At 41.1% G+C, this 14,491-nt stretch overlaps 1 long non-coding RNA gene across 3 annotated transcripts in view; it reads left to right on the top strand.

The window, feature by feature from the left end:
• The window catches only part of LOC135968733 (uncharacterized), a 61,814-nt gene that overhangs the window by 33,780 nt on the left and 13,543 nt on the right, over positions 1-14,491 (top strand). For 2 of the 3 annotated variants that reach the window (XR_012429220.1, XR_010583689.2), the window contains one exon: positions 4,137-4,403. The exons of the other annotated variant lie outside the window; for it this stretch is intronic. This is a non-coding gene — a long non-coding RNA (uncharacterized lncRNA). Of the gene's footprint in view, positions 1-4,136; positions 4,404-14,491 lie in introns of those variants that run through there. 3 annotated transcript variants of the gene reach the window in all.

Here is a 14,491-nt window from a genome sequence, read left to right on the forward strand (position 1 = left end):
CAGATGTCATTTGAGAGTTCTCTCTTCTGTGAGGCTTTCTCTTGGTTCCTCAGGTACAGAGTAGTATTCAGGGCAATGCTAGCTGTGATAACAAATAGATCTGAAGTATATGTTAGTTGCAACTCAATAGAAGTTTGTTCTTCTCATTTAATAGTCCAAAGAGACTCCAGGTCAGTGAGGGAGGCTCTATTTCATGCTGTCACTCAGAGACTCAGGTCAATGGAAGTTCTGCTATCTTCGACATGGTATTCCGAAGTCATTATTGATAATAAAATTCAGCTGGTGGAAGGAAAAAGACTACAGGGAATTATGCATGACCACTTTTGAAATAGGTAGGAAAAAAGGGCATACATTCATCACTCCTGCTCACATTCCATAGATCAAAACTCGGCCCCACAGCCACATGCATCTTCCAGAGAGGCTGGGAGACATAATCTGTATACCTAGAAAGAAGACAACATAGGTTTTGATGGACAGGACTCTGTCTCTGCTGTAGAGAACTAACATATTTCTTCTCTTCTGAATCCTAACTCCCTTCCTGATCTCTGAACATTCCCCTGTTTTAATATCCCCTGTTCCCAACCCCAGGATCCTAGGTGGGTTTTCAGAATCAGGATCTTCTGCCTCATCTTTGCTGATTTTCTTCTTCTCATGAGTATTTCATTCTCTAGAAATTGACAGAGGCAAGATTCTGGCTTCAGGTTTTCAGAATCAGGATCTTCTGCCTCATCTTTGCTGATTTTCTTCTTCTCATGAGTATTTCATTCTCTAGAAATTGCCAGAGGCAAGATTCTGGCTTCAGGGTGGTGGTGGCCGGGAGAGCCTCAAAAGCTTTTGGGCTAAGTCATGTGCTCTGGCTGTAATCACCAGAGGGAAACTACTGAGTACCTAAGAGAATCACCAGGGGCTCAGTGTTTTGGAGCAGGATTTGGGTATTCCATTGGGTATTCCATGTTCCCACCACTCACCACATCCTAGATAGTAATTACTAGAGTGATTAGCAGCCTATACTCATGGATTCACATGCCACCCCCATTGTTTGAGAGATGTGAGAACTTGGGTAAGACACTCACCTGTGTTACACCTTGGTTTCCCTGTGTACACATGGAGATAATAACAGTACCAACCTTTTAGGCCTATGTTGAGGATTCAGTAAGAATATGCTTAGTAGGGAGATTGGACTGTAGTAAGTAATAAAAGCTGGCTATTTATTTTTAGCAATAACATGAACAGTTTGCAGGCTTTGAAGGATATAGACAGAAAAGCTCCTTGGAGGGCTGGGCTTGTGTCTTCCCTTGTATCATTCCAGCACCCAGGCCTTGACAGCATGCTGTCACGGAAAAATATGATCATTCTTTCCTGTACTTAAAAAATAAATTTGTCTGAAGAGCAACTTTATGAGAAGTATGTGCATCTTTGCATTTTATGACTTGGATTTTCTTCTCCTGTCTGTTGCCTGAGTTTCATAAAAGCACAACTATAATAGGACAGCATCTGGACAAGCTGAGGAGGGGTTTAACTTTTAAGAATAAACCTAGCATCTTTGAGCATCAGCCTTGGAGTACAAATGGGCAGCAATCTGCCACAGCCGCTGTAACTGTGCCTCTGCTTCCTACCAGACCCGCTCTTCTCCCTGGCTTTGAGGGGAGGAACACTCAGATGTAGCACAACTTTCTAGGTACTCAAAGCTCCAGGGGAGAGAAACAGTAATACAAATTCAAAGGATAGCTAAACACACAGAGACCTGTCATTAAAGCAGAATTAGACATGAACTCAGATTAAAACCTCAACTCCCCCAGCGTCCCCCAGTCTCTGGCAAGCCTGATAGACTGAATGTCTGTGCCTTCCTGTAGTAGATTTCTTTTGTTCTTCCTACTGCCCAAATTAATTGTTTTAGAGACCCCTGCTATGACAGGTATTCTGAGAAGACCCAATCCACTGATTTGTAAATTTTAGCTAAGGTACCTCTTCAAAGACTATTCCAATCTTAAAAAATTTCATAGGATGAGAAAAAGCCATTGGGCAAGACGTTATCAGAAATTTGTCCTCTGTGTTCTATGGTGACAGAAGGGGATGGAGTGAAGAAGTTACATAATTTTTGTGCTTATTCAACTTTGTTAAAGCTTTTCTATCTCAGTTTAGAACATCTCATCCCTGCAGCATGGGAGATACGCTATAGCCTCCTAAACCTGGCAAGTGTGCTTTGTATAATTTGAAGCTACCCTAGGGCAGCAATAGGAGGGGGGTGTTCTGGCCACTGTAACATCCAGAAGCAAAGGCCACAGCATCGAAGGTCATGGACTACAATCTCTGTCATTCACAAAAATTATTTCCACAGGATTTTCGCATTTAAGGATGTCAGGTGCAAACCCCAGCCTCAACTTCCAATAGATAAGGCATTCAGGGTTTCATTAAACCCAAAGTACATTGTATCCAGAGCCTTAAACACTGTCTTATGTGCAGGAAATTGTATTGCTAGGAACAGGAGTGTCCATCTCCTCTTCTTCTAACTGGAACATTCCCGATTCTTCACGATTGAGCTCAGGCCAAGAACATTATCTGAAATCCACAAATCATCCTCTAGTCTTATTAGATCATTCCATTTACATCTTCCCATTGCCCAGAGACTGATTATTACACAGAATTACATAAATCATAATAAAATGAAATTCTACATAGTCATGCCTAGAAAAGTTTCCTTTGAAGTTATTTTATGTTTACTCATTTTTATTTATTGAAACACTTTGTGAAGAAGTAAAAATAGAGACAGCTTAAGTTTCAGGGCTTCATAAAGGATCTCCTGATTCCCACTCTGGGGCATTTCACACAGGCTTCTCCTTATAGCATATATCATGTTATGTTTGTATTTTTCCACTTTCATCTCCTCTACTGTTTGTGAACTTTAGTGCAGACCCTGAACTAATTGCTTTTCAAAGAGCAATTTGTCTTAGCTACTCTCATGAATAATTAGAGTACTCACATAAGAATCTTACTGATATCTGAGCTTCAACAGAGGAGGAAACTGGGAGTGGTATAGCTTAGTATCCTTCCAACAAAAGCTACAGTTGGACTGCCTGATTCAAATCCTAGGGCCATCACTTACCAGCTGTATGATCTTGGGCAAGCTACCTTGCCTCTCTGAGCCTCAGTTCTTTCACTTGTAAAATAGGGATAATAATAGATACACAATTTTGGTCTAGGAAATGTATGAGAAGATACAAGAAGTATGTTAGCTAAAATGTACATCTTTCTCATGGTAAGTATTTATCTGCAAAATGTTAGCTGTTATTGAAACACTTTGTTAAGAAGTAAAAATAGAGACAGCTTAGGTTTCAGGGCTTCATAAAGTATCCCCCGATTCCCACTCTGGGGCATTTCACGCAATTGTCCCCATCAACCTTGGTGCATGTTAATACTGAATGACACTCAACAGACATGAAAGAAAATCATGGAACCATCTTTACATGGGACTCTAAAGGTCACTTGTTCCCGGTTCCTAACCTCTTTCCACATAACCTTGTTGTCTGCCCTCATTTTAACGATAGAAGCATCAAATGACTACATTTTACTGGATGAGAACTAAAATTTCCTGAGTATCTGCTCTGTGATAGGCACCCTACTGGGCAATTTTAAATTCACTATCTCATTAAATATCCCCCAATGCCATGAATGGTAGGTGTTATTATTATATTTGCCAACAAGGAGACTGAGGCACACAGCTTTCCAAAGGTCACACAGCTTGTAAGCAGCACATCTGAGACCAAATCCCAGGCCTCTCTGCCTTCAAAGCCCTTGTGTCTTTCATTATATCCCATTGCGTTCAGAAAAATAAAATGAGTTTTCCAAGCTGAATAATAGCCTTTCTTCCTTCTAGAAAGGCAGGTACAGTAGTCAGAGCTTGGATTTCAGTAGAATGTTGTTTTTAATGCCCTCTTCTGACCCCATTTAAAACCTCTCTCCTACACTCTCTACTTCCCCAAAGGCCAAAGGAGTAGTTCATAAAGCAGCATTATCGTGTGTGACACCTTCCTCAATATAAGGATCAAAATCCTTCGTCCCTAGAAAATAACCTTATAAAGCAAGTCTCCCTCTGAAACCCAGTGGATAATAAATGACCTTTCATCCATTCTTTTCAGCTCCTGCCTCAGTTTCAGTCAAATGGCAACTGCTCCTGGCCAAGGTCTTCTGGAACCTGCTCTGAGTCTACCCATTTCTTTCGGTAGGAGATAAGGATGCCCGGAGAAGAGAATGTAGACATTTGAGTCAAGAGGACTTCAGTTCCGGCTTTATTGCTTTTGGTCTATGCAACCTTGGAAAAGTCACTTGTGTTCTGTGAGCTTTATCTGCAGCTTTAGGGATCACTTTATTTCCAGCATAGGCTTATTAAAACCTACCAGGTGTCAGTGCTCTGCTTGGAGGTGAGTGAATACTGTCCTTGTCCTATTTGAAAGATCCCCTTTGCTCATTATAGTAGAGTTAGGAAGAAGAGGAGGAAGAATCACATTATTGAGCAACTAAAATTACAACTGAGTTAAGTCCCTCAGATAGAAGTCACATCATGCCTTGCGAATGCATAATAGGAAGAGCTGATTAGGTCTGGAGGATTAGTTAAGATCCTAAGGATGATTGAGAGTTAGCCAGAACAAGGTAGAAAGCATTCCAGGTCAAGGAAATGGCATGTGGAAAGGCCCTTTCTTGAAGGGTCATCTGTGAAAGAGATGAAATGACACATAGAGCACCTAGTACAGATTTTGAGAATAACAGGCTTTTATTTGTCTTATTTCCCTTGGTCCACGGCCTTCCCTTCCTCCATATCAGAACAGACATAAGTCCTCCTGATGCTCTGCCATTGGGATGAAGTCATTCCAGCATGGGATGCCATATACCTTTAAGGAAATTAAGGTTTTGTTTTGCTTCTCTTTACTGTTATCCTCTTATCACACAAACGTGGAGACATACTTTTTTAAAATGTGATTTTGGAGGGTATATTTGGAACGGATTTTACTTACAGTAGGTGATGTGGCATATAGGGAATTTTCTGTGGAGGATATGATATGGGGGGACATCTCAAAGGGTTAGTCAACCATCAGATAAACGGAGACTGACACATAACCAGAGGACATGTCTGTTGATTAGGGGAGATACATCATATGTACTAAAATGCCAGGGACCAAGGTCGCAACTGTGGTTTCCAATATGAACATCCAATTGTAAGTATCTCAGAAGGGCAGGCGTCTACAATTGCAGGGGCTCATTTGTGATTTAGCTGCTTCTCACTAGGGCAACTCTACACAGCAAATTTCAAGACATGGAGCAGTAGGTGTTTATTTTTTTCATAATCATTTGCCGTAGGCATTGTAGCTAATTATGAATGTGTCATAGCCAAAAATATATTAACTCATTTATTCAACAAATATTTGACTATCTAATATGGGCCAATTCCTGTGTTGAATGTGAAGGATGCAGAGATAAAAAGATACTGTCCCTATCTCCCAGGAGAAAACAGTCTAGTAGATAATGAAGGCATTTATCACCTATAAAAAGTGGATGCCAGGCTGGAAAAAAATGCCTTTTCCACAATGGAAAAAAGGGATTTCACAGACAAGTGTGGTTCCCTGTGTCTGTGAATTGGTGCCAGGTTAGGTCCAGTAGAGTCAACCTGAGACTTTGCTAAACACACACAGTAGAGATTCCTTGACATTACCTCCTAGAAATTCTCATTCAGTAGTACTGAGATGGGTTCCAGCCATCCATATATTTGACAACTTTTTTACACGTAGCTAGGTTTGGGAATCATAGTTGAGCCTTGCTCTTGTAGACTATTATGTTGAAAGACCAATGGATTTATGGTCAGATTGACTGGAATTCAAATCTCACTCTATTCACATGTGCAGTTAGAAAACAGTCCACAAGACTGCCCTCACTGTGATGCCAACTACAGTGTTTAGGAGTCCCTGAGACCAACCTTCCTTCTGATACCAATTGCAGTTTCCGAGATCTGCAAGACTACTGTCAGGATAATTTGCCAGGAAGACTCAAAGGACTCTGAACGTTGTTATGCTCACAATTTTGAGTTGTCATCGTGAAAGGATACAGATCAAAACTAGACAAAGGAGGAAATGCAGAGCCCATAGCACAGGCAAGTTCCAAATATGGAGTTTCCAGTTGTCCTCTCTCTGTAAGATCATGGACAGAATGACTTTTCCCGGCAACAATGCTTGACCATACACATGGAGTATTACCAGCCAGGGAAACTCTCTCAAGCTGCCATGTCCAGAGTTTTTACTGAAGCTCAATAGCATAGGCCTGGTTGACTGCCCATGTGACTGATCTCAGTCCCTAGCCACATCTGGAGGTTGAACTGATACTGTGTGACTCAAAGCCTCCACACTAAATTACATTATTAGAATAGTGGCTAGTTTCCACCCTAAAGCACATTGTGTGACTGAGGTCCCCAGGCAAAGAAAGATACTCCTGTCATGCATGACATTCCAAGGGCCTAGAGGTCCTCTCCCAGAAGAAAAGGGAAAAGGCCATATCTCTTTTCAGGCAACGGTAAATTCTATTTATTTTTAATTAATTAATCAATTTTTTTTGAGACAGGTTACACAGCTTTCCAAAGGCCACATAGCTTATAAACAGCACATCTGAGACCAAATCCCAGGCCTCTCTGCCTTCAAAGCCCTTGTGTCTTTCATTATATCCCATTGCCTTCAGGCTGGGGTGCAGTGGCACTATCTTGGCTCACTGTAACCTCTTCCTCCTGGGCTCAAGCAATCCTCCCACCTCAGCCTTCTGAGTAGTTGGGACTACAGACCTGTGTCACCATGACCTGCTAATTTTTGTATTTTTTTTTGTAGAGATGGGGTGTCTCCAGGCTGCCCAGGCTGGTCTTGAACTCCTAGACTCAAGTAATCCACCCACCTTGGCCTCCAAAATTTTAATTAAAAAAAAAAAAAAAAGAGACGGCTAGGCATGGTGGCTCATGCCTATAATCCCAGCACTTTGGGAGGCCAAGGCAGGCGGATCACCTGAGGTCAGGAGTTTGAGACAAGCCTGACCAATACGGTGAAACCCCGACTCTGCCAAAAATACAAAAATTATCTGGTCATGGTGACGGGTGCCTGTAATCCCAGCTACTCAGGAGGCTGAGGCAGGAGAATCAATTGAACCTGAGAGGAAGAGGCAGTGAGCCAAAATCATACCACGGCACTCCAGCACATGTGACAGAGTGAGACCTCATCTCAAAAAAAAAAAAAAAAAAAAAAAAAAAATAGAGACAAGGTCTTGCTATATTGCCCCTGGGTGGTCTCAAACTCCTGGGCTCAAGCAATCCACCCTCCTCGGCCTCCCAAAGTGCTGGGATTACAGGTGAGAGCCACCACGACCAGCCCAGGTAAGATGAAATTCTTTATAACATACCATATGACTAATGATAATTTCCTTAGCTCCTTGGAGCTTCAGTTTACCTACCTATAAAATAAACATAGCACCTCACCTGACTCAGAGTAATAACATGAGATAGTGGATGCTTAGTCCCAGCACATGATAATTGCTTCAAATGGTATCCATGACCATGAGGCTGATGACAATGATGAGGAGGAAGAAATGATGGAGGTGCTAATGATGTTGCTTAGAAAGTTTTAGAGTGAGGAAGGATACTGGGTAGAAGGCACATTTTCACCACTCCATCTCTATCCTTCTTTGTACAACATTCTAAAAATCCTTCTCGTAGCCACTGCCAGGAGGCTGTTCAGAAAGCTTCCCTCTTTATCTTCACTTTACATAACTCTGTCCCCAGAAACCATTTGCTTATCATGTTTCCCCTCCTCATATTTCAATGACGGCTCATGCAACAAAGGCTGTCTCAGAGAAACATCATCTTGCACTTCTCATAGAAATTTTGTTCCCTTTCACCAGCCTAGGCTATCAAACCCCATTATTCAGGCCTACACAAAGGAAGCCTTAATGGGACGCACTTGGCAGAGGGATTTTTTGTCTGAATAGTGTCTTTCTGTTGTTTTAAATGGGCCTCAGGAACAGTTTCAAAGCTTCTCATTCACTGACATGAACAGGCTCGAAGACAGTCTCTGTCTCAGCTGTTTCAGTCTTCTCTCCAATGAGAGTAAAACCCTATCAACTTCTAACACACCTTCCTTGTGGCCCACAGCAGGCCCAGAACTCTGACCAGAGAGTAGAGCCCCAGCTGAGACAAATGAACCCCACACACACAATGCCCTTACACTGCAGAGAACAGCTCCACAAACAAGAAGAAGCCCTCCAGAGAAAGGAGAAGGGCATAGAGGAGACACGACCAGCTTTGGAGTTCAGGCAGGGCTGGCTTCCTAACCAAGTTCTCCAAATAACTCACTGTGTGTTATGGCCAGATCCCTTCAGCTTTCTGAGACTCAGTTTCTGCATCTGTCATATAGCATAGTTCATAGCATTGTGCTAAATGCTTTCCATGGATGATCTCATTTGATCCTCACACCAGATCTATGATGAGGCAGGTAATATCACCACCTTCGTTTTATAGATGAAGACTTTGGGGCTGAGAAGTTAAATGATTTTCCCAAAGTCACAACTCGTTACTGGTGGAATCAAAATTTGAACCCAGGACTGTGAGATTCAATACTCTTTAGTTCCCACCTTCACCCATTTTTTTTTCATAATCTATGACTTTTGTCAGTTCTTAGAGATTATATAGTAATATTGGGCCTGGTCATCAACTGGAATATACTACCCAAACCCCATTTTAGGCTCTGAACCTACAGGGCTTTTGATCAAGGCCAATAGGAACACCAAAAAGAAGTCAAAGAAAAATTTTGATGTTAACCAGCATGTCCAAACAGAAGATTCTCAAACTGACTTTATGTTTCTATATTAATCAGCATAATTAAAGTTAGCTGTTACATCAGATCAAACCTGAGATCTCAGTGGCTTAACACAATAAAATTTTATTTCTTATTGACAAAACAAGATGTTCCATGATCCACAGCCTCCGTGGTTGCTGTGGCAGAGCAAGGAAGTGTTATGAAGGTCACCTTGCTCTTAAATGCTGTAACCCAGAAGTGATGGACGTCAGAACTGCAACCTAGCAATATTCTCACATTTCACTGGCCAACACAAGTCACACGGCCCACCCTGGCCACATGGGAGGATAGGAAATGCAGAAGGAGGCACAGATATTCGTGGTCACTAACAGATTTGGTCCTGAGCTCCAAGGAAGTCCTTTGATTCTGTCATAACCTGGCTTGTCTTGAGCCTTCAACTCAGCTAGCATTTTTATTCTCTGTATTATTTGGAACCTGGTGGAGGGAGCCCTTGGTGCTGAGATGTCCTTCAAAAGAGTTAAACTGCACATAAGAATGTCACAGTAGGTTATACAAGGCCTCTAGCTCAGGAGGGATGTTCAGTCCAGAGCAGCCTAACTCAGCCGCTGGGATTTCTGGAAGACTGGTTCCTCTTGGAGCAAGTCCCAGCAGCGTGTGCTCCCATCCATATCCTTAGATATGTGCCTGCCTGTCATCTGGCCCCTATATGCTCTCTAGGTGGTGGTAGCAGAATGGGAATCAGAATTGGGAAACAGGAAGAGAGGTGGACACTTTTATTAGAAATGAATTGCATGGCTCCACCTCCCTACCACCCCGAACACCTGAACACACCCAATCTCGTCTGATCTCAGAAGCTAAGCAGGGTCGGGCCTGGTTAGTACTTGGATTGGAGATATGAGTTGCACGCATCTTTACTCACTGTTAGAGTTGGAAGAGTCTTGTTTTTTTCAGAGGCCCCCAGGAAGAGGAGATTCTCATGCCCACAAAACCCTGGCCCTCTGTGGTTGATTGCGTGGCTTGCCCTAGTACTCACATATCATTCTGAAAGAAGCAGCCCAAAGCTGACAGCATTTCTTAAGGAAACAACAAGACCAAGGTGACAGCTGGATAACTGCACCCCAAGTCCACCTTCAGAGTTCTTCCCTTCTACAAGCAAAGACAGACAGAAGGTCAAGCGAGGGCTGAAAAAAGCACTTGGAGACCCCGTTTGGGAACCTTGGTCTTGTTCTTTTGGATATAAAAATCCAAGGAAAGAGGGGCATAAAAGCATGCCAGCTGGGCTTCTGTTGTCAGGAGACTGACAATTGGGAAGTCTTTTTGATTTCCCAAATTTTTAGGATTCTTTCTTTTAGCCAAGGGCAAACGATTTGCATTAAAAGAAGAAAAAATAAGAAAATACAATTTATAGCAACTATCAGACTCTCCATAGGGACATACATTTTTATAAACTTTCTGGAAAGCCGTTTGAAATACATATCCAGAGCTCTAGAAATGTTCTCACCTGTTGATGTAGTAGTTTTACTTCCAAATATTTATCATAAGGCAATCATCACAAATGAAAACAAATTAGGCCTATATAAGCATGTTCAAGAAATAATTGTTTGTATTAATAAGACTTTGGAAATAATCTACATGTCCAATAGGAGAATAAAATGCTAATTATGGCATATCCATATGACAGTATTATGTAGCTGTTGGAAATAATGTTTTGGATCCTTTTTATGATGTCGGCAATGCTCACCCGAGCCTTGCAACTTATGAGCTGTGTAAAAAGCACATGAGAATGAAACAGGATGGCAATAACAGCATTCAAATGGTAACAATAGTACATGGAAAGATTGTGGTTTATGTTTTATTTCATTCCTTCTGTTTGTCCTTATCTTCCAAGTTTTTTTCCAATAAAGATACATTGCTTTTATAATATTAAGAAAGAACCAATAAAACCCACACTTTTTTGGATTGGATGAACCTCCTTAACTGGAAAAGACAAATTCTTATTTTGGATCTTTAAGTTTCAAAAGTAATGGATGCTTCTGCAACCAAGGGACTGATTGCACAAAAGAAGCTTCCCTTTGAAAGTGACGCTGAGATGTTTTGGCAAGAATGGCTGGGAGCAGAGAATGGGCATAGGATTTTTCTCTTCTCTTCTAAGTAACAGACTAACCTAGCTGGGCTGAAGGACTGACATTGTGGCTCAGGTTTTCTTATATCCACTTACAAACTCAACAATGTGTATTTAGCATCTGCTATGTGCCAGATTTTGCCTAAGCCCCTGAATTTCAAGTAAGCCATAGACAGGTTGCCTTTGTCCCTAATAATAAAGTGACTTGTGCATTCCCCATGAGGTTACTTAATCAATTATACGGCCCAGTACAATTATTTTTGTGCACTTCACTTAGTCAATTAATGTTCATTTTGGGGGTCACTGTAGCACAGTGTTCTCAAACATTAGAGTACATAGTGCTCACTTAGTAAATGCTAAAAATCTGTATTGCTGGGCTAGGTTTTTTGAGATCTGGATTTAGGGGCTGTGGGTAGCTTGGAAAGCCCCTTTTAGACGAGCACCCCAGGTGAGTGATGTGAGTTGTCCTGAACCATAGCTGAGAAACTCTACACTGAATAGGCTGAAAAAACAGAAACAAATAGAACCTTCCCTATAGAAGCTTGTAGTCTAGAGGAGCATATGAGCTACTGCTGATGTGTTAGAAAAATTTTAATAATATGGAAATAACCACAGCACAAAAACAATAAAATGACAGCTATCTTGAAGACTTACTATGAACCAGGGATTACATGAAACTCTTTAATTATTCCATTTAATCCTGGTAACTGCTCTGTAAGTTAGGTGTTATGACTCCCATTTTAAAAATGAAGAATAAATTAACTTACCCAGGGTACACTGTCGATATATGGTGTATCCAAGATACAACCTCAAGGTTTTAATGCAAAAGCTTGTGTTCCTGCCTGCACTGCAGATGCACTATGGTGATGAATGATTCTTATTAGCCATTCCAAGAGCATGGGAGAATCTGAGGGCCCTGGGGGAGACTTTAGGAGAATGTGTCAAATACCTGGGCTGAGACTTGAAGATGTATTAAGGCCTAGAAGGGAGAGCCCGGGTGTGAAACAGTCACAGAGCCTGGCCTATGTTTGGGAGGCTGCCAGAACTTGGAGCTGGCTGTACAGCAATGAATGCAGTGTGGATGCAGAAAACGGAACCTGGAAGACGTGGCAGGATCACAAAGGGTTTTCTATTCCTCCTTAGAAGGTTTCGATTTTGTACTACAGACAATGGGAGCAGGAGAGTGGAAATCAGTAGTTTTGCGTTTTTGAAGGATCACTTTATTTGGAAAGAAGGCACAGAATCATCATTGTTTATAGGCAATATGATTATCTAGCCCATGAAAGGCACCTGAAGAAATCTTAGAACTAATGAAAAAGGGCACCAAAATAGCTACACAAAAAATAAATAGAAAAAATCAATGTATTTCTTATATGCCAGCAATAAGCAGTTACAAAATATAGTGGAAAAATAATCCTCTTCTCCCATAGTAGCAAAATAGTTTTTTAAACCCTTAGGGAATAAACTTAACTGCCTGAAGAAAAAAAAAAAAAATCTACAAAATTTTACTGCAGAACATTAAAAAATACCTTGGTTTAATGTAGAAACATATCATGTCCTTAAAAGGCAAGACGCAATATTATAAATAGGTTCTCTCTCAATTAATTTACTGGTTTAATGCAATTGCAATATCAATCCTAGTAGGACATTTTTGGGAAACTTGACAAAGCGATTCTAAAACGCATTTGGACAAATAAATAGGTGAAAAAAAAAAAGCCAAGAAAAGAAAATTTAAGAACGTTAACAAAGTGAGATTATAATATGTTTAATATCTGAGAGTGCTAGGGGAGCAATTCATTTAAAAGTGTGGCACTATTTCAAAAAGAGACAGATTAATGGAATAGAAGAGAGACTAGCAACAGATGCAATATCACACCCACACACACACAAAGGTAGCAAATGCATGATAAAGGTGCCTTTTTAACTGGTGTGGAGCATAAGCGTTCTTTAATCTATACTGCTTGGACAACTAGTTAAGTATTGGGAGAAAAAACCAGATAGCTCCCTACTTTCAGCAAAACACCAAGCAAAATCACTAGGGACTGAACTTGCTGTCCTCTCTTATAACTCACTTCCTCCAGCCATCTGTGTTTAGTGCAACTGTCAACAGCATTCATTAAGTGATGTAATTTCCTATTTATCTGTCTTCACAATCAGACCATGAACTCTTCCGAGACCAGCAACTTTGCTTATTCTATATGCATCCCCTAAGATATAGTAAGTGCTCAAGAAATGTTGTCGTTTGAAAGGGCAAATGGACCTTTGTACATTTGCCTCTTTCTGCTTCAGAAAGTCTATGAGGCCAGGATGGCTTATGATCACCATTCTCAAATCCTGGGAATCATGCTTCAAATGTAACCCTCAACAAATATTAGCGGAGTGCAATAATTACTATCACAGTAACAGTTGTTTCCATTTTCCCCAACTTAAGCTTTTCTGTGTTTTTAAAAAAATCTCAGCTCTTGCTCTTTTGTTTCTTGGGTGCACTTTAATTACATCCAGGAGGCACTGGAGGAGAAACCATTTCAGCATCTCAGAAACATTCATTTATTCTTTTATTCAGCAAATATACATGGAGCACCTGTATGTGCTAAGCAGTGTTGCAAAGCCCAATGTGTGGCCTACGTTTGGGCAGCTTTCCGTGTATTATTTCAGGTCTTTCTCTGTTTTCTGACTTCAGACAGTTGCTAGTATTCTTGAGTCATCTCTATGTCGTTGTTGTTGTTTCTTCTTCTTGGAGCCATGAGAAAGAAGGCGATCACTAGAGAACTTCTCCACGCAACAGTAATCTCCACTCGAAATGGCCTTGTCTAGAAATTGCCTTGGTGAGTCTGAAGAGATTTTTCTCCTTCAGCTGGACAAATGCTATTGATCAAAGCCGAAGACTCAGGTGGGAAATGACAGTCCAGACAAAGTGAGATTGGTTCCTACTCTCTCCTTTTTCTCACTCTGTCACCCAGGCTGGCGTGCAGTGGCGCAACCTCAGCTCACTGTAACCTCCGCTCTTGGGTTCAAGCTATTCTTTTGCCTCAGTCTCCCGAGTAGCTGGGATTACAGCTGCTCGACACTATGCCTGGCTAATTTTTGTGTTTTTAGTAGAGACAGGCTTTTACCATGTTAGCCAGGCTGTCTCAAACTCCTGACCTCAGGTGATCCACCCACCTCAGCCTCCCAAAGTGTTGGGATTATAAGTGTGAGCCACCACACTCAGCGATGCTACCTTTTAATCTGGTGAATATTTAACCTTCTTCTCCCCATTCCCACCTGTAAATATTTAAAAATTTTTTGCTTTCTGTGATACTTGACTCTGCATTTTAAATATAGACCTTTAATTATAATTATTCACCCATGATATATTTATATTGATATAGTATTTCTGATATGAATTCTATCAAATCAATTTATGTCATCAATTTCCTATATATTGCAGTTCTTTTTCTCTCCTTTATTGATTGATTGATTGATTGGCACAAGTTGTTGCTCTGTCATGCAGACTGGAGTGCAGTGGCGAAATCACAGCTCACTGCAGCCTCGA

This window comes from Macaca fascicularis, chromosome 20 (assembly GCF_037993035.2).
Source record: "Macaca fascicularis isolate 582-1 chromosome 20, T2T-MFA8v1.1".
In the NCBI taxonomy this organism is placed as follows: domain Eukaryota; kingdom Metazoa; phylum Chordata; class Mammalia; order Primates; family Cercopithecidae; genus Macaca; species Macaca fascicularis.